This window comes from Malaclemys terrapin, chromosome 4, assembly GCF_027887155.1.
Source record: "Malaclemys terrapin pileata isolate rMalTer1 chromosome 4, rMalTer1.hap1, whole genome shotgun sequence".
In the NCBI taxonomy this organism is placed as follows: domain Eukaryota; kingdom Metazoa; phylum Chordata; order Testudines; family Emydidae; genus Malaclemys; species Malaclemys terrapin.
This window is the reverse complement of record NC_071508.1, coordinates 99,146,786-99,171,200: the sequence shown is the minus strand read 5'-3', so window position 1 is coordinate 99,171,200 and position 24,415 is coordinate 99,146,786.

The following is a 24,415-nucleotide window of genomic DNA, read 5'->3' as shown; positions in this document are numbered from 1 at the left end:
TTGCATGGATCTTGCATGGATCTAATTGACAACTTTTCCTGAATTTTTTAATGGCATTATCCGGTAGTTTCCTGTACCCTTTATGGTCCCACTGAAATTTTTATTGTCTATCTTCATTGCTACTTGCACCACTATAGAGGATTTCACCTTCTCTAATTGCCTTCAGATACCATTTGTAGACAGCCCTGTAACCACCTCCTACAATTGTTGGCTATATTCCCTTCCAGATGGATGAGTGCAAGTTGCTTCATTTGTTCGTTTTGCCAAATAGTTGTTTACTTCTGACATAATGTAATAATGAATGGTGTGACAGACAGGAGTGCTGGTAAGAGACCAGTGTTTATTTTCTGGCTTCAACCACACGGTATAGGAAAGGGTTGCAAAAGGCTATCCCCTCTGTCACATAGTCAGGGTCAGTTGCACCCCTCCCCCAGGAAATAACTTCAATAAACTGCCAGGTTATCTGTAAGGATGTTGAATTTTTAAAGGCAACATTTTAAAAAAGTCACTTATTTTGTGGCCATGTTCAAAGTGTTTCTTTGGGATGTAAAGGTTCAGCAGCTACTGAATTAAGGGGTATTTGTTTTGCTTTACAACAGTGAGGTAAAGATGCCCCATAACCTATTATTTAGCAGTGGGGAGGACCTGTAATTAGAAGATGATTCCAGATATTATGGACTGATAATGCCTTTTTTATTTTAAGAATGTTTCACTCCTTTAATACTGTGTCAAACCTTTTTTCCCACCATGAGTGAGGAATCAAAGGCAAATTCCACTGAAGACCTACATTTCACAAGAAATAGTTGCCATTACTTCACAGGGCTGCCTGTCAAAATGCTTACTCAATATCCTCAATCAGTTTAAAGGGTAGAAATAATCATTTTGGCATGGTCTGCAAGATATCTTATTGTTTAGCCAAATGCTTAGTCTCAGTGGAAGCCCTTCAAATTCCTGCTTCAAAGTAGTGCTTGGTGTGACACTTCTGATTTTAACAGCATCAAATTATCCCCAATTTGTTTTGTTTGATTTCCTTCTTGTGAACAATTATGTGTTCTTAAAGCCCCATTTCTGTGCATTAATGCACAGCAGGAAGGCAGATGTCACAAGGTGACTTTACTACCTGTACATTCTCCTCTGTGATAGAACTAGTTCACATGCCAGTTTTAAATGGCTTCCCCAAAATGCATAATGGTCACCACCCACTGAGATCTAAAGTCAGCCCTGGCTGGCTTGGAGCCTGGCCAAAATTACACCGCTGTGATGCAGAGCACAGCACTTTGCTTCTCCCTCTGATGTGGAAATGGAACTTTAACAGTCAGCAAATATCCCCAGTTTGAAACTCTTCAGTGTAGGATACAGGTTGGAATCTTCACTCCTAGCAGCAGCAACAAGAACAAAATAATCTCTCTCTCTGTGTTTAAATAAACTTTCAAAGGTGTGTAAAAGCAAAGCTGCAGAGTTCTAAAGAGAAACTCGTAGTAACAGAAACAGCCATTCTTCAGAGTAAGAAAATGCATTTTAAATTATTTGTATTCAGTGCTCCATTTCAGAAAGCATCTCCTTTAAAATGCCTCATTTTTTGCACCTGTCTATCCTACATGTATTTATCCACATCTCCTAAACACTCAGATGCAAGAGACAAGAAGTTTCCCTGACACTCATGAAGACAACTCTAAACTGCCTTAAATTTTAGTCCTGGGGAGAGTCTTCTTATATATGTTGTATATTACATCAAACTGTGTCTACATGAGATTAAACATTATTGTATATATGATAGATGACAACATTTTGCAATAAGACATGCAGGCTAAAGAACTTGGTTATTTTGAATAATGAATCTGCTTCTAATCTAAACAGGACAGAACAAGATAGGGCACTACAGAATCACCCTTATACTAGTATAAAACCAGACAGAGATCTGTGGTGGTGGATAAGATGACAGGTAGCATGTTTTCAGCAGCTAAAAGTGACTGCAGCTTCAGTGCTGAGGGCAGGAAATCTCATGGACCAGAGCTGTACGAAAAGTGGGTGGGTAGTACACTGATTCATCACCTCGCACAATAGGCTCCCATTAACAGAGCTCATTCAAATATTAATTCTACCTGGTCTCCAATGGAAACCTGATGATAGGACAGTAGCAGTGACACCACTTGCTATGTGCCAGAATGAATCCTCTCTCTGGTGGAAAGAAGTATAATTTACCTTTCCCTGTGACAGAATTGCTGAAATTGGCCACCTGTGTCTGCAATGAGCTTGACATGCAGAAGGGTGTTTTGTTTTACATGGGTAACTCTCTTTACATAAAATAAAAGTCTGAGGTCTGAAATTCCTAACTTCTATCTTGTGTGGTACTTGTGTGGCCCCCATTACTGTAGTATGGTAGTGGCTCATAATCTTTAATGCATTTATCCTCCGAACATCCCTCTGAGGAAGGCAGTGTTATTGTCCCTATTTTACAGTTGAGGAACTCAGGTTCAGAGAGGCTAAGTGACTTGCCCAAAGTCATACAGGAATTTGTGGTGGAGTAGAGAATTAAATCCCAGTTTCCCAAATCCTAGGCTAGTGCCTTAACCAATGGATGATTTTTTTCTTGTAATGGACACAGTTGCTTTGTTGAGGAGAAAGTTCCTAACAAGTCGTTAAGTTTTGTAAGTGCAAATTCTAACACATGGTTGCACACAACTGTTAAGCTATTTAAAGGGTATGCCTAAGTCCTAGTGCCCATATAGATGTCTACATCTGCTAAGTGGAGGCACTACAATTTACTCAATTGTTCATGCAAATGTGGAGGCTGGCAAATGGCAAATGTGCCATTTGAAATTTCATTGTTCTGAGTTTAGACAGAACACCAGAAATTAGACAGAAACAAAACAGTAATATTTATGCATCCGAAGAAGTGGGCTGTAGTCCACGAAAGCTTATGCTCTAATAAATTTGTTAGTCTCTAAGGTGCCACAAGTACTCCTGTTCTTCTTTTATTAAAAAAATGGTATTTCCCATTTCTTCGTGAATAGATTATACATTCAAACAAGCTGACTTTCCAAAGTCACATGGCAGTTTTTATCCACTACATTTAAGAAGCTTATACAGAAGTACACAATGCTCTGCATTTTAACTATTATTCCATGATAAAGCCTACAGCAAAGGCAGGCTTGACCTATGAATGCTAATAAATGAATTTGAAAGATTGCAAGCACAAGCGTGCTTTTCAGTAGTTTAACATGATGATCTAATGGGGCTTTTCCATTTAGGTCAACCAGAGAATGTTAGCTAGTAGTTAGAGAAGAGGACTGATAGTCAGTAGGCCTGGTTTTATTCTTGACTTTGCCCCTGTTTTGCTGTGTGATCTTGAGCAACTCATTTAACCATGCTTAGAGTCTCAGTTTACCCATCTAAAGCATGAACTATTTGTGTCATGGTTTTAGCTATGCTATGGGGGAACTCTCTATTAAGCTTATGCTTTAATAAATTTGTTAGTCTCTAAGGTGCCACAAGTACTCCTGTTCTTTTTGCGGATACAGACTAACACGGCTGCTACTCTGATACCTATTAAAAGTTTGTATTTTAATCCCAAATTCCCATCAAATACAGTTAGTACCAACTAAAAAGGGCCTGATTTTCTAGGGGAAGAATCATCTCTTATTGCTCTCTTGTGGCTCACCAAAATATGTCAGGAAAACTAAAGGTTTTATTTTTTTAAAGGAAATACCCAAGGCAGGATTTGAAATTATGTTTTCAGACTTCTATAGACAAGTACTTTTTATGGGGGCTCAGAATTTCCCCCCAGTACTTTTCCATCCACTTTTCTTTAAATGACTTTATGTTGTTTTTTCTTAGCTTTTACTGTCCAAAAGCAGTTTTCATCACCAGACTGGGGCTCTCCGTTCAGCATTTTTAGTGCAGTCAGGGGTGAGGGTATGGAACTCTCATGCCCATATTAGTAAATTGCAATTTGGCTCTGTGGCACTATCCATTGCTCCCTGTGCAGCAACAGATCATAGATTGATTGTAAATCACATCCAGTATGTTTTCCTAATTTTTAGGTTTAGGCTAACAGTCTATCTAATAGTAAAAACATCTGGTCTAGTTTTGCTTTTATTCTGTTTTTTATAGCAGGAACCTCATCACCATGGGACCAGTGCAGTCACACAAGGTCAAGTTTTGTACCTGTACACAGTTAATGTGCAATATATGTGAATAATAAGGAGTTGCTTTATATTTGTGTTATATGGCTTTTATAAGCATAACATTAACAATAAAACATTGATATGACAATCAGATTTAAGCAATAAATTCCAGATCAGTGAAAGGCCTGGAACCTGATATATATCCTGGATAAAATGAAGCAGGGGATGACACAGCCAAAGCATTTTATGTAATATAGGTCAGCCACTGATAATAAGTTTGCAGAGACATAGGACATCCGAGTTTTAAAACATTCAATGTCTGTGTTGAATTTTGCTTTCCTACACCACAGTAAGGCATGCATTACTTGAAAGACTTTCTCATGTACCAGTATCCTGGAAACATCACAGGAGAACCAATGTCATGTGAAGTTGCTTTGTTTTCTACACATATTCAGCTTCTGAGATAAAAATACACTGGGAAATAATTCCAGCCCCAATAAATAGGGGAATAAAAGTAGCTTTAATTTTACTATTGTGATTGAAACACAGAGTAATTTGAGTGCTTAAAATAACTTCAAGAGGCCCTAAAAACAATATTTTCATGTAATTTTTCACTTGAAGTTCAGTGTTTAAAAATACATTTCTTTTAAAATACATTTGAATATTCTGAAGAATTTTCTAATCAAATTGATAAAAAAAACTTTGTTTGTTTGTTTGTTTTTTGTTTTAATGCTGTGAGACTTCCTCAACTGTCAAAATAGCTGCTAATTCACTACTTAGTTATCCATCTCCTATGAATTTGATAGAAATTCAGGGTCATCCAAAGCAGCACGGGAGCATGAAGAAATAAATTTCATATAGCCTGGGGGTTAAGAAAAAGCCCTTCCCAAATGTACAGTATGTTAGGGGACTTCTGCTCCCCAAAGTAATGTTAATGTTTATGCACTCCTGACTCAAAGTTCCTTTTAACTGGGCCTTAGCAGAAGTGCATAAACAGCAACATTCGTTTAGTCAGCAGGAATTAATTATTGAAATCAATTATTGCTTCTTTCAGATTACTGCAGTCAGTCCACAATGAGCTGACATAAAAAACAGTTGTCTTGTTTGCTGCCTTTGTGGCAGCAGAACAAAATAAATCATAAAGAACAGGCATTGCCACAGGATTTCTGCTCAGTTCTATCATCATAGATTTTAAAAAAATGTATCCTATTCTTTATTCTGTATTGGCAGGGCAAGACAGGAGTTAGATTTTGCTCTGGTCCAATGGCATTTTAAAAACCTCCAATTACAGTCTATTTTTATCATGTCTGTGATGCTGTATAAAAAGGAAGTTGACAAGATACACTAATACAGTCACCACTGTTACAAAATTACAATAAATCTTATACAAAGTATGTCATGTACAGTATCAATGGAAAAGTTATAGACTGCTAAGTATTATTGTCCTGTTTAAATCCAGGTATCATCTTTGTTTATGAAGATATGAATATTGGCTATGTGTTTGTATCTCAAACATGTTGTTTTCTTGGGTGACTCCCCAAGACAGATTTGCATCAAGGCTAGTGCCAGCCTGTTTGATGGCCCATTAAGGACAATCAGCTCTCCCAGTGAGCCCCTCCTGGAGACGTTTCAGAGGACACTGAGGCAATGGCTGCCCTCTGATTCAGCAAGGCATGTAAGGACATATGATAAGGACATGTGATCTAAAACTCCAGCTTTTGCCAGTAACTTTCCATGCACTGGGGCTGCAAGTATAAAAGGAACCTATGACATCACTTGTCTTCATTCCTACTCCACATCTCTGGATGTGATTTCTAACAAAGGAGAGCTTTGAACAAAGGACTGATGACCCTCAATCTAATGAGTGAACCAGAAAGACATATTACAAGCTATCAGATCTATAGACTCTGAAATCACTTGTAATTTATATGATTCCTTTAACTAATAACTGTCTTATTTTATTTTTAATTATTAAAGGATTGGCTAACAAGGGTGGTATTTGGTAGATCTAAAGTATATATATTGACCTTTTTCACTCTTTTTCTTGATCAAATTTCTTGTTCCTTTGTAGTAATGTGCATCCCCACAAGCTATTGTGATCCAATCCTTACATAAATCCTTTTGTAGATATCTATCTTCTCTGGGAAAGGTGACTTCACATTTCCCAGAATGGATGTTTCCTGTCACCTGTATGTCAAATGGCTTCTTCAAAGATGTGTCATAGAGGGCAACAGCCAGAACTTCCTGCAGCCACCTGAATATTTCTCTGAGCATTATTACCCTAGAACTTGAACTTGACATTAGGAACAAAAGGTAACACCACACATGCTACCTTCTTGTAAAATTCAGGAGAAGATCTGACCTTCCTTACCAGCTGTTCTCAACTCCAGGATGCTGTGTGCTGATATAAATGGTTTGAATTAGACCTTGATGTCTGAGGAAGCCTGTTACACACACACACACACACACACACACACACACACACCTATATCTATCTATCTATCTATCTAACTAAATTATTAACAAAAACAATTATTTGATGAGAAATGCAACAGATTCCTTAATAGTATGGCCTAATGAGCTCAGAACTCTGTAATCTTCAATTAACAATATATCTCTACCTGTGTAATCTACAAATATTTATATCTTTTATATCCAGGGAGAGGGGGAGAGAGAGAGAAATTCTGGGTCATGGTCCTTACTTGGTTTAAATTGTCAAAGTGCTATTGGAGTAGGTGGATCTATGACAATTTATACCAACAGAAGATATAGCCCTCCTCCCCCTATTTTAAATTGCATCTTTTACAGCTGTTGTAACACATCTGCTACTTGTTTGATAGATTATTTTACACCTGGCTTATGCTGGCCGTACTACTGCTTCCTGCTAGTCATGCGAAAGGTGCTAACTTAAACAAATATAATACATCACCTCCAACAGTTCTTGGCCTGCAGCAAGTTCAGTGCTTTTCCAAATAGACAAACGGGGATCCAGTTATAACGTTACATAGCAATCTGACTGGTGTTTGAGACTGCTCGATACACAAAACAACTGTTCAGTCTTAAAAATCAATATTGTAGTCAATCTATGTAATGTCAATGATTTCTGTTCTGGCACTGGATAGACAGGCATCTTATTTGTTATAATGTACCATAAAGCTCCTCTTTCAGTTTGCCAGCACACCCAACATTTCAAGTAAAAATCTTGTTTCCAGCTAAAAACACTTTGCACTGCCTCAGCCACAGAAAGCAACTGGAAGGTAGCCCTAAAAAGGGCAGCCAAAGATTCTTCCTATCTGATGGGAATCTTCGGATCATGTAGTTCCAGCATACACCCATTCCTCATGCAACATATAAGATGTGTCAGGAATGGGGAAGAGGAATGACACACATGGTTGTGGGTGGGGAGAGGACATGGAACTCTGACTGGCCCTAGCTGGTACCAAGTTTCCTATGGGACCACTGCATCTGACATAATTTAGAGCAGCTCCTGGACTGTTATAATTTATGACAGGGGCCTTTTTAGCTCCTGTATAGCCCAAGACTGGGGGAGTGTAAATATGGCTTAGATCCATTTTCTTCCTTAACTCTTTAGCTGTGCTGATTGTCCATTCATCACAGCTGAGGATCTGTCTCTTCATAACACGCACTGGTCTGCTACTTCTGTCTTTCTCTTTTCTTTTTGTGTTTGTAGTTTTGATGCCATGCCTAATCTAGAGGAACCTTGATATACTTAATAACCAATATTTAACAAAAAGGCAAACTTTTGCTTCACTCCCCTTTTGAACAAATGTCTAATGGAGAAAAAATACATTTAATATATAAATGCAAATCTGCAGTTTAGGTTATCCCCAAATTACATCCTTTCCTGAGAAGGTTGACTGCAAGCATTTAATCCCATCCCATATTGACTGCAAGCATTTAATCCTTTTAATTGTAATTTGGTGCATACATTACAGAGCTTTATAACATAAACTCAATCATAGAATCATAGAATATCAGGGTTGGAAGGGACTTCAGGAGGTCATCTAGTCCAACCCCCTGCTCAAAGCAGGACCAATTCCCAACTAAATCATCCCAGCCAGGGCTTTGTCAAGCCGGGCCTTAAAAACCTCCAAGGAAGGAGACTCCACCACCTCCCTAGGTAACGCATTCCAGTGCTTCACCACCCTCCTAGTGAAATAGTGTTTCCTAATATCCAACCTAGACCTCCCCCACTGCAACTTGAAACCATTGCTCCTTGTTCTGTCATCTGCCACCACTGAGCACAGCCGAGCTCCATCCTCTTTGGAACCCCCCTTCAGGTAGTTGAAAGCAGCTATCAAATCCCCCCTCATTCTTCTGATGTAAATGAATGACATCTCTCTTTTGATTTTAGGGTGAATTCAATAGGGTGACAAATAACTATTGAATGGCAAATTTATTGGTATTTCTGTCCTCCACCTGATAGATAAAATATATTGCTTGTTATCTTAGTCTGAGTCTATGAGTCTGACAACATAGGCTGCAAGACAACACCGACTGGTTATCTAACAACTCCAGGACTGTTGGTCATTCATTGCTCCACTTGACATAAAATAGTTAATTAGTTTAATGAAACAAGTGTTGTTTGAAAAATACATGGTTGGTTGATTCTTGGTGAGTGAAAAGTTTACTTGCTTTACCCTTTCAATATTTACATCTTCCCAAATAAAGATTACACAGAACCTAGGACACACAGACAAATATACAAAACTGTGGTTTGTAGAATGCTAGTTTTACTTTCCTGATGGATGTTGTTGGCACCATGAGGACAGATTTGTGGCTGGCCCTGCATGAGTATACAAAATGGGGAAAACAAAAGATAACTGCACATGGATTTTTTAAGGAAATCCCAGAAGTTTTAATCATGTCACACTTGCCTGTACCCCATGGAACAGAAGAGGCTAACAAGATGCAATATGGTGTGGCCAGCTAAAATAATAACGAGAGACAAATCACCTACCTCCTCTCTTAAGGGAAGGTTCAGCAAGTCAACAGATCTTGACTGGGCCTTGTGTTACAGTGGGTTTAGATACCTTGGAAGTGGGTGGATGAGGGAAAATACATCAAGATCAACTCTTCTTCTGTGGGTGTGCTCCCCCACAGAGTCACTCTTCAGGGGCCCAAATCAATGCCTGTTGAGACCAATGGATGTTAGATGTGAGTGCTCTTGAGATGTACTGGCAGGCTGGCTGACACTGACACCCCTTCTGTCTCAGTCCTTGCAGCTAGAATGTTTCCTCTTCTGCACTGTTTGGATTCTGTGATGTCTGGCTCAGATTGATAGAGGGAAAACAAGGCTCCACCTGCACAAGTACTTCCTAACTCCTTACTTCCTTTGATCTCTCCTACCTGCGAACTTAATTTCTCAACTGTCACTCTAAACTGCCACGAAACCTTCAGGTTTCAACCATCCATCCATCCAGCTCCCCAAAAGCTTTAAAATGCTACCGAACTTTCAGGCATCAGTATTTCATCCAACTACAATTGTCTCTTTAGAACCCCTCAGATCCTATTTAACCAGCAAAGAAGAGAGAAATAACATTATCACACTGTCTTCCTGTTTCTGAAGCTTTTCATCTCTCTTCATTGCTTCACCCACTTCCTTTCACCTACTTCTTCAACTACATTGGCCACAAGTAAAAGGAGAAAGGGAATATGATTAACTAGAGATATTTCAGCAACTGTGGACAAGAAATCATATTGGTAACCTCCTAGAATAGAGGTTTATGTTTCCTTTTGGAGCTTAAATATACACTATATCTAGTGTATGCAGTATTGTTGTAGCTGTGTCAGTCCTAGGATATTAGAGAGATAAGGTGGGTGGGGTAATATCTTTTATTGGACCTACTTCTGTTGGTGAGAGAGACCATTTTTTTCACTTAAACAGAGCTTTTTTTCAGTGAAGACACTTGTCTTTGAAAGCTTGTCTCTCTCTCACCAACAGAAGTTGGTCCAGTAAAAGATATTGTCTCAGCCACCTTGTCTCACTATACTTAGTGTATCTCTGAAAAAATTCCATTTCTTGAAACTTTGTTCAGTGTTCTTTATCTGGCTTTTCACTTTTTGTTGATTACTTTTGACTGATGTACTGGCCTATTAACAAAAATTGGACTTGTATTTGATAAATTTTAATGATCTTCCCTTCAAGAAAGAAAGAGAGAAAGGAAATTTTCAAAATATCAGCTGAGTAACTTCCAACACAGAGAATCATGCATTTCATCTACGAGGAAAGCATTTAAATGCAAAGTCACTATTTATTTTCTGTATCATCAGTGACCCCAAGGCTAGAGTATTAATGGTCTTTGCCATTTGTGAAGTAACTGGTCTTCAAATCAATAAGCATACTTAGCTGCTTGCCATTAAAATTGATCAGTACTGCCCTTCCGAATGACGTCACATCCAACTGTAAATATCATCAAGTGAGCTGTCACCTTATTTTCATTATGTGTGTTCTTCCTTTCAAAAGATAGATTTCTTCTCTAAGACTGAACATTAGAATTCTTCTTAATTATTTCGGATATTTCCCCAATGGCATCAGGATTTTCCTCTGAGGACAGAAATGTCTGGCCAGTATCCTTAAAGAGTAAAAAGAAAGACCAGTACTACAGGATGGTACTGCGGCAACTAAAAGTTCTACAATTTACACTATATAACACAATACAATGTTCAGAAGAATGATTCAACAAATGAATTTGGATGTCAATTGATCATTTAACCAGTAGAATGACTTAAATGCCTGAAGTTTTAAAGTGTATAACTTAGGTATCCATGTACATATATTTCCCACTTCTGTACATATGAGACAAATTCTACTGCCATTTACCTGAATATTAATAAAGACTAATTCCATTAATTTCAGCTGAGATGGTATTGAGCCATATGGTCTAAGGGAGCCATTCACAATTTACATCAGGAAGAAAAAACATTTAAAACATAGATGTAAAATGAATAGACATTGGGCTTGATTAACTCCCATGGATACAGAGCAGTGCACATAGCACCCTTTGTACCTTTGGGGGAAAATACACCAATGAAAACATACATCCCTTCCCAGGGAGACGACAGGTAGTGATACTGCTACTGCTGTTTTATACTGTAGCTGGGCTCCATAAAAGGCCTCCTGGGAAATGCATTGAATCATCATATTCTCTGAGTGTCCAGGTCATCAACCTCCTTGGCTGACTTGCCCCACTTCCTGGGCTGTGCCAGCCATCTCTGGGGCCTCTGGTGGAGTCTGTATTGTGGATGATTTCTGTTGCTGTGACCCTGCTCTGTGCAGTCTTTCAGTACCAGGGGTCCGCTGGCCTGATTGTGCCAATGGAATCAATCAGGCCTCTGAGAGTCCAAATCCAGGCTAGATTGCTTTTGGCACATACATATTATAGCTGGATTTACATAGCTCTAGTCTCTATTTAATACTTGACAAAATTTTGATAAGTGCAGTTTCAAAACACTTCACTTTCTGTAATGGGGACTATACATGGTGCTTGCTTTTGGTATGTTAAGCAAACTCAAGTGTTTAAATAAGAAATAAAAAAAAAGAAAAGAAAAGAGATTCAATTTACTCGAATAACAAAACTTTATTTATGACTTCCATCAGAAGTCTAGGGCAGGTTCCTGACTAAATGAAATAGAATGACTTATAATTGGACTTTATATAACACTGTTAGGGTACATTTAGATCTGATTTAATGACTGACTGATGCACATTCATATAGCTCCTTTCCTTCAAAGATGCCAAAATACTGGACAAAGTTTACAAATAAGTTGCAAATTGTACATATAATGATTGCTTCATTCATCACTGAAAGGCAGCCACCTCTCTGGTGCAATACAGCAGCAATTAATGAGTGCCCCTAGTAACTCCCCAGTGTCTCAAGGCTGAGAATAAGATATCTTATCCAACTGAAACTGCATGGGAATCTTAGGCAGGCAGAATGTAATTTATCCCACTGGAATTTGGCCATGATGACTTGGCTATCATTTCAAATCTTGCAGAAATTGTCAGGGGATTTTAACTAACCACAAGTCATTAAGAGCTTGATTTTAGACCTCACCAGAAAAATAGCATTTCTATCAGCCCCCTATTCCCATTCTGGAGTATTGGTACAGTACTCACTCAGAGGAGAGAAAGCCACCTACTGAATCACTAGTCCAACTGCCTGCAGCACCCTGGCTTTGACATAGAGATGTTCAAGAACTTATGCTACCCATATCCTGAAATTGCATACAATTTGAATGGAAAAGTGGTGAAACATGGCTCTCTCACTTAAATATGATGCTGATGGTGTCTCTAATAGACTCTTTTTAGCACTGTGAGGTTTGCAGATGTAAAGTTCTAGGGGTGTGTGTGTAATAAAGTCATTCAGGATAGACAGCCCACCTCTGTGCTTTCCTGTCAAATTGAGCATGTTTTATCAAGTCCTTACATTGTAAGTATTGCTCCTGCTATTGAAAGAGAGAGTTACAAAGTTTCCCTGGGAAGTTTCTAAGGGGAACTAACACCTGCATTCAGGATATGATTACTGTTATCCAAATGTTCTGGACTTCTCTTGGAGAACACCTGCAAGATTCCAGCAACCTCATGTCTCTAGCTTAAAGCCTGAGGTCTGTTTCCCAGGGGTAAGTGGGTAAGCGAAGTGTCACACAGTACATTTATAAAGATGATTAAAAATAATATTTAGATTTTATCTCTTCCCCATATTCTCTTTTGTCCCCTGGTCTCCTTGTATTTGTTTTTCTCTCCATTTGAGCATTGCTCCATTTTTACCTGTTCTTGATTTCCCCCCCTCTTTTCTTTGCTTTTTGTTTCTGAAAACACAGCTTCTTCTAAAAGAAGAATGTGGACCCAGTAATAGACTTTCAGATTGAACACTCTACTACTCATCACAGCTGTAGGGTATTTGTGTGTTTTGTGAAGGGTGGTGGTTCCATTTGGGTCAGATGAAACCACACAAGGCTTGGGTGTTTATCTGAACTATCTGAACCTACGATGTTGGCAAAACGGGATGGATATCTAATGAGAACTGTCCCTCTCACAAAACTTCTCTTACTTCCTGCTTCTGGTCACACCAGAAATACCCAAAGAACTGTTTTTTGTAGGCTTTTGTCACATCTCTTTCTAATCCCAGCAGGAACTAAAAAATACAGAGGAGTGTGAAAATGAAAAACAATTAAAGCCAAAATTCTCCAAAACCTTAATATTTTCCTTGGGCTTTCCTTTAGAACTGGATATCACATTGAACACCAACCATAATTTAGGCAAAATCTCACCTAATGGCAATTCAATTCTACATGTTTTGACATTCTTTAGGCAGAATACCAGCCACCTAAGGAATCTTTCTTTCACCATAGAGAATACACACTACTCAGAGATCCATATATCCAGAGACTCTGATAACTTCCAAAGACTTTCACTACATAATTCAACATAAGAGTGCAACATACCCTCTTCTGTCACCCTAGAAGAATATGAAAGGAATTGTTCTTTTGCAGTCTACATTTAAAATGATGTTACTAGAATTTGTCAATGACCTGAACCCTGATTCTGTCATCCATAAGCTCACCATATTCACATTTTTGCTATTCCCTTAAGTCCAGTAGTTACAAAGACATATATTGATTCACCCTGCTCTTGAGTTACTTGTCTAAACACATGTGCTTCAAAGGTATATTTTTCTCTGCCTTCAAATATTCACTTAGTCTTTTCAAAGCCTTGTTTGAAATCTCCAGCATGACCTCCAGCATTTCAAAGGCATTTTCACCTTCTGTTTGACTACAGGAGAAGGTAAGGTAAGGTACTAGTGAGATAAGGCCAATGTTCATTACATTAGCACAATTATCCATTTCAGAGTGACTGTTTCCTAGTCACTTAACTTACTCATAGCAAAATGTTACATGCCCTGTGATTAGCAATGTCCCACTGCTGAAACATAAAGAAATTGCATCAACATCAAATTGAACTGTTTTGTTCACACAAAAAATGAACAAAGAAATTGTGAGTCAAAGTCAGGCAAAATAGTATGTCATTAAATTGTGTCTGTCTTCTGTAATTATTAGGTCACTCTAGATGGCTTCTGTTAATTGTCAGAAATTCACCATTTGAGTGTTCAGACACTGAGGAATAGATAGAAGCCAAGAATATGCTAGATGTAGTCAGCGCAAGGATTGCCTAGTCATTGACAACAACTTTCAAATGACTTCCACTGAACCTCTGCTCCTGGACTGGATAGCAAGCTGTTATTTGGAAGATTTTGGCCAGGATCCTTCACCAGAATTCCTCATAGAAAGCTCCACATTCTAAAGCCACTGATACTCAACTCTCCTGCATTTCAGTTCAAAGTTAATATATCACCAGGTCCACTCATAAATTTTCTTTAATGATTGACTAGTGTGATCCTTAACAGGATGGAACAGATTGTAAATGAGAAATATATTTGGGGCATAATTATCATTTTAGTAAAAATGTCTGTGTACAAATGAGGATCTCCCAGATATCTGACCATAATTTATATTTTGCTGTGCATCACCATTATCCTAAAGGCTGATCCAGACTCTTTTTCTTATCTTATCCTTTTATTCTCATTTTCCCTTATCTCCCACCTCTAGGGAGTTGTACTAATTCCCGCTAATTAAAAAAAAAAGCTAAGCTGCCTTTATAAAATAACACCTCTACCTATTAAATGCTTTTCAGTAGAGCTTTAATTTTATGGGTAAAGTGTGCTTACTTACCAAGGAGATAGGTGCCTCTAGGGATACCTCAGATAGATAAGATATATTGTATGCATGTGTTTCCTTTCAGAGACTAAGGCATATGAAGAAATACATTATTTAGGTGACAGAGGATCATATTCATCCCTGATATAGCTCCATTCAAGTTAAGTTGTTTTAAAAATACATTCTTATTCAATTTTCATTTTTTGATTTATTTTGTGTTGAGTTATTATTTAGATATATTACCATTTGCTGGAAATCCCAACTCAGTAACACTATGTTAAGTTCAATGAACAGTTGAGTATCCTGCAAGAAAGATGGGGACTAGTCTCCTTGAAAGAGACCATTTCTTCACTTTATACTCATGCTGAGCCTCCCAGAGCCTGAGTGAGTTTGAATGATCATCAATGGAGAAGATAATATTTTAATTTGTAAACATTAAAATTATTAATCATCCTACATTAAAGAATATACATTTATATACTCTCAGAACACACTGAACATACTATACACATTCCCTGTTTTCCATATCCTTTATTTTAGATGAAATGTTTGATCTTATTTAGTTTACTACCTTTATTGTAATTGCTTTGCTTTTTCAATCACAACAGGTACTCTGTTTTAATGTGGTGATTAATTTTCTCCAGTCTTGACAAATGGTGTAAGCTGCTTACAGTTTCCATTCTGTGTTGTGGGTTTTCTGTTTTTGTTTTTTTTCCTTCCAGTCCTGCATTCACTATCCATGGTTGCTTTTATTTACTCTCAATTAATTTATTAATTTACAATTAATTAATTAAACCCTCTCTGACAACTTTTTAGAGGCATCACAACTCATATTAATAGTGGACTGCCCATTCTAATTAAAATCAATATGTAGTCCTTAATGCATTTACTCCTATCTCTACCAGCAATACTGGATCACTAGGTAGAAGTAATTTAGTCACTGAAATGGAGAGATATCTGTGTGATCTTTCCATTTGATAGCTAGTGGAATTGTGGAAAGAACCACCTTTTTCTGGTTTTACAATCCAAGGTTACTGGGTACATTTCTAGATCAATAAGTATATACTTTATAGGAGACCATTTTAATTATATGTAAAGATGATTGTAGCCTTGTTCTGAAGAAGCCTGATCCAAAGCCACTCTCGGTGATTTGTAGAGGGCTGAATTTTTGAAATAGCTTGAGGATAAAAAACAAACCTCCATGGGACTAATTCTTGATGGCAAACCTGAAAGCACTCCTGGGGGCTATTAGGCTAGATCATGACAGAGGCTATATTGTATGTTCCATTATGTGGCTTCTATACAAACTCCCCAGTGGGACTACTCACTTGGAGTTAGGTACATGTTTAAAGTAAGGCTTTGCTCAGTTGAGGTGAGGGTGCTTAACTTCCTGAAAATTTGAGTCCACAGAGCTGCCCGATTGCCTCCTCAGCAAAAGGCCCTGGTACAAACAGTGCCTGCCATCTCCTGGAGTGATTTTTCCCTCAATGTTGTGGTCTCTTCCTCTGTCAACAGGTATGAATCAAGCTCAGTGTATTCAAATATTCATTAACATGTTTCTCCTGACTCTGCCTTGTGAACTCCCCCTTTTCTTGTTAGAGATTATTACATTAAATACCCTGCTACCATTATTTTTACTGAATACTGTAGCTATTAAGCATTTCCATCTTTGTTGTTCTTTTAAGTAGCAGACCAATATTTTTCTTTGTCATCCTTCTACTACAGTAATCAGATGTTGAAACCTTTTCTTGTTCCCATTGCTAATCTTTGCAAATAGCATCACCCTTCATGTGCCCCCCACCCTTACTATGTTTCTATATTCACCATGTAATTTTCTCCCCCCCCCCCCCATCTCCTATTGCTTGTGTGAACTTTAGTTCATTTTCAGGTGTCTAAGTGCAGAATAATTGCAATCCAATCTTTGAAGACAGGAAGTCTAAGTATAGTATCTACTTTTACACTGCACCAGCATGATATAATCTGGTGTATTTCTCCCTAGAGATCCACTGTATATGCTTTTTGGGAGCCCCAACGGGTTAACGTAAAGAAGGCATTCTTTCTCATTATTGCCAATACTATACTTCATTTAAAACTACATGAGAAATAATGCACCTGGTAAATCTATAGACCAGTGTAGTTTGTCCTTTCAATGAGATAAACTGAGGTAACAGATCTACTTTTTAGGCTTAGGAGCCTCCTGAGCTTTCTCTTTTTAATCAGAGTATCAGACTATTGATTTTCTTCCAACATTCATTGTCTAAAACTTGATCACTGACATAGTTTTCACCTTCATACAATGAAACACTCTGGTAATCCCAATAAGGTATGTTGAGGCAGATAGAATGCCCATCAAAAATACAAATCTGGCATTATTTTTTAGTTAGGGGGAAAAATATCTCCAGCCACATAGGTAAACTATGGGAATTGCAAGGCAGAGGGCTTTGGCATTTGTGTTGCTGTTTACTAATACAGGCTGTGATGGACATAGGGATCTATCCATTAAAAAATTGGTTCATTTTGTTTCTTAAATAAACATGCTAAAAGGCATGTTTTATAGAGTTCTACAAGATACTGAGCACAAGTCTTGTGGTAAGTAATCCATATATGCACAAATCCACTTCCCTGAAAATGGCCTTCAACATTGCTATAATGGAGTAATTTCCTACTCCACCAACCAGACTGGAGAGACAGAATTAGGAAGAATAACTGGCACCATTGTGGTCTAGCAGTACTTTGCAGAGAAGTGAAGAGTTTGAGCCCACTTCGTAAAAAGATTTAACCGAATTATTTTATTGAATTTCTCAGATGAGGGAATGCATTGATTGATACTCCTGTGTCAGTAATGTGATGTGTCACTCATGAAATCATCTGAGAGCATTGCTATCTCCTCATTTTGTTTCTGCTTCCCATTTTGTCTTTGCTGTCTCCTGATCCTTTCATGGGCCTTGATGTTTTGCCAATACATCCACCACATCTTGGAAAACCCTTTAAGAAGGTACCATTTTAGTTACTTTTCACAGGTGAACTACACTTTAAAGTACTTAGAATCTATTGCAATCCAAGTAATACAAAAAGGCAATATGCCCTTATAAGAAATATAATCTATAGTTTTGCAACCACTCTAGAGATTTTCTCTTTTCCTCTCCACCCTCTACCTCCTTTCTGATATTTCTAATGCATTTCTTCTGTTACTGTACTTGGTAAAAACAAACAAAACAAAACAAAAAAACCTTCCCCCCCCCCAAGAATCAAGGATTAGGTTTAGAGGTAGAGGAAAACATTAGGGGGTGCTTTTAACCCTGTGGATGTGATATGCCAGCAGCTAATTTTCACTTGAAAAAACAAACTTCTTAAAAAAAAAAAAAGCCCGAGGCAAACAGAACAAGCTATTCTTGGAAAAATTTAAGATATGTATGCAACTAGAGGGAATTATAGTTTTTTTTGTAGAAACATGCTGATCGATCTGCCTGCTGAAGGTAGGATTAGGTTGATACAATCAATTAGTCTGAAAATAGGGGGCATTAATTAAACAAGAATGATGACAGTGCCAGACATTTTCTGGGGATTAATGACCAGCCAAGAGAAGCGAGATGATGACCCAAGATGCAGATAAAGACCCTTAAACCTGTCTAGTCATTTATCCCCAGGAAATATCCTATACTGAAGCTCTTCATTGCTATTATAAGCTGAAAATGAAGACAAAAAATAATTATACTCCTGCAGCACCTTTGATCTGTCAGTTTCAATGCATTTCACAAATATTAACTAAGCCTCATGATAATCGTTAGAGGAAGGAAAAGCTTATCCCCACTTTCCAGATGGAGAAGTAAGCAGAGAGAGGTTCAGGCCTGTATTTTCAGAAGTGGCAACTAATTTTCAGTGCTTCAGTTTCAGGATGTCTAACTTTAGCTATGCTGAAGCCTGATTTTTGGAAAATTTAGATCTTGATGACTATCACAGATTAGATAGAAAGTCTAATATAACTCAGTTTTCATGATTCATAATTTTGCCATAAGATGACAGATCATTTCATTTATACAAAGCCTTTCTCAAATAATTATTCCCTTGCATATGTGTGAATCTGCTTTCTTGAATCATCTTTCAATGTTTCATGCAGTGTACAATACTGCATAGCACAGATTAGAAGATTTTTTAGAATAGAGGTGGATTGAACGGGTATCATGAAGTTGGAATGATTTCAGAACACAACTGGCATGTAAAAGCCATTGAGACCATAAAGGTGTACATGGAGTAAAGCTTTGGTAAAGAAAAATATATATTTACATTTCGTTTGGGTGCATGAGTTGGGCACCTTTATTATGAAGCAATGGAGAATGACTGGATAGTAATGAGATTCCTAGAAGACAGAAAGTGCCAATTTACCAGAGGAAAAGAAGCAGATGAAAGGAAGATGTAGTCTATTGAAAAAAATACACATACATTAAAAATAAAGAATACAGAGGGACTGTCAGCCAGCACCGATCAGCTTAGACAGATAGAAATTAATTATATTTTGTTTAAGAAGTTTCCTCTTCAACCTTGGTCAATTTTAAAAAGCACATTAGAAGATTTTTCAAACTCACTTTCCAATTACCTTGGATGGCAGGCAAAGTGCTTTGAAACAAAAACTCGTTTTAAATTGGTAAATGCAACCAATCCTGACTGACAGTATTTTCAAAATTCATAACATTTTGTTACTGGCCAAACTAATTTTAAAAGGGACACACAAAGAAATGCTGTCTTCTATTAATAAGAGCATGAAGACAGGGATATCCGAGGAACAAATACCAAAATTATTTGAGATGAATTGGAAGAAAAAACTAGAAAGGAGGAAAGGGTTTGCCCTAGTGGAGAACAATTTTACATCATCTGTAGGTATTACAAAATTAAATTAAAATAAATACCAGTCCTTAAATACCACGATCTTCATGGATAATATACCATTTCCTCTCAATCACTTTTCCTGTGACCCACTAAATATTAGAACATGTACCAGTTGGCTATTGCGTTTTATTGGGCCTTGTGGTATATGTGACATCCATGAAAGGTAAATCAGCTGTCAGAATTGCTAAGCAATAGATTCCTGCCCTCAGGATGTCTAAGCAGCCAATGACAGTTATGCTGATTATGTAATGGATCCACCTTGTATGTCATTGGGGGCGGGGGGGAAAGGGGGGCTATAAAGTGACAACACATTCAGCCAGAGAGCTATGTGGGTGGCATCCTGAAATGAGCCATAATGTTCCTGCTTCAGCCATTTATGTCATTTACATTTAAGTTCAGTTGAATTTAGTTCTTAATAAACTTGTTATTTTTTTCTAATTTACCGCCAGGCTTTTTAATGCTATTAACACAACAAAACAGAACTCTTTAAATTCATGGCATTCTGTTAAAGAACTGCCAGAGAAAACTCAGAGAAATGGAAGGAATCATCAATACAAAAGTCTTTAATAAGGTTTTAATTAAAGCTCTCAAGCAACAGAAAAATAGACTGTGTCTTGTTTCTACATGGCAGATATATCTATATCTATATCTATACATACATAGAATGATTTGTTGCTAAGTTGTGTTGCGATCACTGCTGGCTTTTCCTGAGCTCTCAGAGCAAAAACATTTTGTGGAGAAGGCCATCTATCATATTTATGTCATTTTAGACTCAAGGCATATAGTTTCCTAGTTGCTGGTATAAGGTGCTTTTTTTTAAAAAGCAAAACAATAAAACATAGATCACAGCATTAAATGTATATACACTGGGATATGTTGCGGGATGTCCAATATACTGCATCTTTGTCTCAAGCTGGGAAACTATGCTGCTCATAGAATAAGTATGCAGAGGGACAGGCTCTAATGTTAAAAATGTTCACCAATCTAGCAGTGAACATCACCATTTACATCTTTGAAACAACAGTTTTATTAGGGAAATTGAAGTACTGTCTTTGGTTTAACACTTAGCCATCAGTAGTTTATCTTCACTGTTCATGCTTATGCAATTGGTAAATTATAATACTTAAAGGAGGACAGAACTTCCTTAATAAAGAACCAAGAGGCTCTAAGAAAACTCCAATCAATCAGTTGTGAAAAAGACACCCACCCTTCCTAGCTGATGAAGTCAGGTGACCCTTGCTAAATGAGATCATCAACACCCTCTTTAAAGTAAACAAGAAGATAATCTAGCCAATTGCCAACCTGACTCCAATCTCCCTTTTCTTAGGCTATTGAGAAAGTAGTGGCATTGAAACTTCCACAAAATTTTTTTCTCTGCCAATATTTGGATTAATCACAATCAAGTTTCAGATGAGGATACGGCACAGAAATGGCTTTGTTCGGCAAATGGACCAGCTGCTTTCACAGGGCCTTAGGAAACAACCCAAACTCAGTGCTCATATTGTTAGAACTCCCTACAGTCTTCCTTGCATTGATAAATTCTCACTGACCTCAGTGGTGATTATTTATCTGAGTAAGAAGTGAGCACAAGCTGAGAAGGGACCTCAGGATTTGACCTAATTAGTGCTAACCTCAAGCATTCAAAAATCATGATTTAGTCTGCTAAAAGCTTACAGTCTCAAAATGTTCTATTCTGAAAGCCATCGGGGAAGGTAGACAATTTGTGATCCACAGGCAACAATTTGAGAACAACCATATCAAATTAGTCCTCAAAGAGAAGTAGTGAAATCTCCTTTTCCATCTCCAACATCTATGAGTCAAAGCAAAATTGATGATGTATACTGCACAAAAATGTTTCTATGGGGTCAGTACCTGTGAAAAATATCATTACTGTTACGCGGCCAAGGTCAATGAGAGCTATGGAGATCTTCTGTGTGTGTCCTAAGTGTGCAACTACAATGCTGAGAATGTCCCGGATTCAGTCTTTTGTAAGTCACACATGTAGATTGTCCTGATGTAGGCTCTGTCAAGCTACACCCCTATTCTGCTGATTTTGTTTCTTGTTGCCAAACAACAATACAAACCAACTGAGATCTGAAGAAAAATTGCACAAAAAACTCTGGGAAATAATGCAAAAAGGCCCTGACTTCCTAGCACCCCAGTTAGTGATTATTACAGTTATAGATGCCAAATTACACAAAGGGAAAATTGGGAGTATGCACAGAGTTATTGTCAATCCGGAAGATACAGCATCATAATTTATTCTCCTGTGATGTGATATAATCACCAGAGAGAGGCACCACTCATGAAACTGGGCAAAAGGAGAAGGCTGATTAGAAATGTTTAATTGCAAATATCTGAGCAGTCAGCAATGATGGAAAAGAAAATACAGAACATATACATGACAGAAAAATGAAGGTATGATAAAATACTGATTTTTAAAGTATACTGGAGTATGCAAGTAGTTCTTTAATGTGAAAGTAGAAAACATGCAGTCTCAGAATTTTGTAATTCTTCTTAGAATGTGGAACCCACAAACTACAGCTGATCGTCCAATGTCAGTGCCACACACAATATATGTTCAGTACTTAGTAAATAAAACACCCAGTGACAGGAAAACCAGGTTTAGAGCTTATCCTTCCAAATTTAGGTACAGTCTCTTCTTGTTTCCCAGTAAATTAAAGGGACTTTTTATATCTAGAGATTAGTTATCTAGGTGATATACATCTGACTTGAGAGGAGCACACTGACTTTCTTTGGATAAACATACCCAAATCATTACACTTTACAAGCACAGGGTACTCCATTAGTACCATAAATGTATCACTAGCATTTCTGTTGCTGTCAATTCAGCATTTAATATTGTTTAATTGAAAGGCAGTATGGGCTAGTGGGTAGGCACTACAGTGCCTGTCCGGTAATCTGGGTTCTGAGCCTGCTAAATGACTTTAGACAAGTAATTTCACCTCAATGTGTCTTTGTTTCCCCTCTCACCCTTTGTCTGTCTTGTCTACTTAAACTGAAAGTTGTTTGAGGCAGGAACTCACTCTCTCTCAATATGTATTTGTACAGCTCCTAGCACAAAGGGCCCATGGTCTCAAAAACACTTGCACGGCTAACAGAAATTAGATAATAAAGGGCTCTTTAATCTAACAGGTGTAATAGCAGCCAATGGTTGGAAGCTGAAGTTAGACAAATTTATATTCAAAATAAGGTGCAAAATGTTAATAGTGAGGGTAATTAACTATTGAAAAAAATTACCAAGAGTTATGGTGGATTCTCCATCACTACAAATTTTTAAATCAAGATTGGATGTTTCTCTAAAAGAGATGCTCAAGTTCAAACAGGAATTAATTCAGGGAAATCCTATGACCTGTGTTACAGAAGAGGTCAGACTAAATTATTACAATGATCCTTTCTGGCCTTAAAATCTATGACTATTAAATTAAATAACACATTCTAGAGCTGCAAAAGATGTGACTATTTTGCCTCTAGCAGTGTTTACAGAAACTTGCTTTTAAAGTGCTTTTTTGCCTTCTCAAGTTGGATATGGATTCCTTTTTGTTAAAAACACATATCCAATATGTACAATAGCACTCTACTGGCCTAGATGTATGCTGCCCTGAAACTGCTTAAGTGGTAGATCAAAACTGCAAAAGGATAAACAAAATGATTATCTGCTGCCTTTATAAACACAAATGCATGCTATAGGTTGCTAGGCCTGATATTAGGCAAAGTCAAACAGGCCATGTGCATGGAAAATTAAGATTGTCATGCTTTTCTCTTAGTATTTTTTTTATTTCTCTTCATAAAAAAACAAAAAGGGGAACAAGTTCCCAGTTTCAGGACAGATTTAGTCTCTCTGAATTATTAAACCCAAATACATCTATCTAGTGACTTCCCATCCCAAACCCTTCTCTTCCTAGTAGCCCACTTCTTGAAGATATACACCAAGGTGAAACCAAGAAACAACCCTTTCCTCTTCTTATTTATGCCTAGATAGTTTTAATGAGGCAACTGTGTCTTAACTGATCTCAGCAGATTCTCTGATTGCAGGACAATCTCTCTGCTTTGATTTGCCCTAATTCCTATTAGCTGAGACAACAAGTGTGGGAAGGGAAACTTTTCCTTCATTACTCCCTAACAAGCCTTGACATACGCCTACCTCATTTATGATCCCTAACAAAAAAAGCACTTAGCTGTTATCCCAATCATTGAAAATTTCATATATTCCAGTTTTCTCCTCTGAAAAATTCAGGGGTCCTTTGATGTGTGCAATAGATTAAGACAGCAGTCAGTCTGATAAAACTGCCAGACCTGTTGACACCAGGCATGGAAGATTTCAGGCAGTGTATCAATTAGCATAATGGGGCATGGATGAGTGGGATTTACCAAATATTTTCCAAGAAGTTCTGAAGGAAAGAGTTGGAAAGGATGGTAAGAGGAGACATCCAAAGATTGGGGCGTGGGAGGGTATAGAGGTATAGATTTTAAGGCCAGAAAGGATCATGGCCTTGATCCACAGGGACGTAGACACCTAAACCCCAGATTTAGGCACCACTGTGATCCACAAAACCCCACTACTGCCACCTAACCCTATAGGAGCCTAAACTTAATTGGTGCCTAACTTTTTGCAGTATAAGTTCCCTCAGTGGCTAAGTTTCTGC